Genomic DNA, 1,564 nt, shown 5'->3' on the forward strand with positions numbered 1-1,564 from the left:
GCTTGCCACAACTAGAGAAAGCCCTCGCACAGAAACGAAGACCCAACACAGCCATAAATAAATAAATAGATAGATAGATAGATAGATTTAAATCATATGGGCTTCTAAGAAGACCTCTGCTTAAAAAAAAACAAAAAAACCCCCAAATCCTCTATATTAAATATGATAAATAATAAAAATATGTTGAAAATATTTTTATCCAATTTGTCATTTGCCTTATAACTTTGTGGTTTTTCTGTGTTGATCAAAAGTTGACCTTTTTTTTTTTTTTTTTTTTTTTTTTGCGGTACGCGGGCCTCTCACTGTTGTGACCTCTCCCGTTGCGGAGCACAGGCTCCGGACGCGCAGGCTCAGCGGCCACGGCTCACGGGCCCAGCAGCTCCGCGGCATGTGGGATCTTCCCGGACCGGGGCACGAACCGTGTCCCCTGCATCGGCAGGCGGACTCTCAACCACTGCGCCACCAGGGAAGCCCAAAATCTGACCATTTTTTAATGTAGTCTGGTCTATCGATATATAACTTTATGTCTCCTCTAGAATTTGCATAGAAAGTTTTGTTATGCCCCAAGATTATATAAATATTTACTTATGTTCTCTTCCTTCGCTTCTCTGGTTCCCTTTGTAGTGTCATTGTTCATCCTTCTGTACTTACCTTGGGAGCATGATGTTAGGTGAGGGACAGCTTAGAGGTTAAGAGCATGCACTCAGAGGCTTTCAGCCACCAGTGTACCCTTGAGCAGATTACAGAGACCCTCTGTGCCTCAGTGTCTGTAGCTGCAAAATGGGAATAGTGCTAGGACACAATAACCAAGGCTTATGGTGGGGGTTAAATCATGGCTATTTGCAAACTTTTTAGTCTCAATACTCCTTCCTTTACACTCTTAAAAATTGAAGACCCCAAAGAGCTCTTGTTTATGTGGGTGATATATTTATAAATTGATATTTACAATATTAGAAATTAAAACAGTATATTTAAAAGCATATATTTATACATTCATTTAAAAAATAATGATAGCAAACCCATTATATGTTAAAATAAATAAATTTTTTCCTGAAAAATAACTACGATTTAAATACGGTAGGAAGAGTAGCATTGTTTTGCCATTTTGCAAATCTCTTTAATGTCTGGTTTAATAGAAGACAGCTGGATTCTCATATCTGTTCCTGCGTTCAACCTGTTGTGATATGTTGTTTCAATTGAAGTATAGGAAGAAAATCCAGCTTCACACAGGTAGGTTTTTGGAAAAGGGAGGAGTATTTTGTTAGTCTGTGGATATTTTCCTTTGATACTATATAAAAGTTCAACAAGTGATAGTTTCTTAAAGGGAATGTAGAATCTGAAAACATATTAATGAACTTTTCATATTTTGTTACATTAAAATTCATTGGACTCTTCTATTATGAATGGCTCTTTGACCAGGTGTGATTTTGTAACACCATATATCAGTCATTGGGAAAATATCGGTTCACTGAGTGGTTCAGATGTTCCAAATGTGGCACAATTCATTTCATCATATCCAAAAATTACATATGTTAACCATATCATCGCAAAATCTTTGTGTTTT

This window comes from Hyperoodon ampullatus, assembly GCF_949752795.1.
Source record: "Hyperoodon ampullatus genome assembly, chromosome: 1".
NCBI classification, from domain to species: domain Eukaryota; kingdom Metazoa; phylum Chordata; class Mammalia; order Artiodactyla; family Ziphiidae; genus Hyperoodon; species Hyperoodon ampullatus.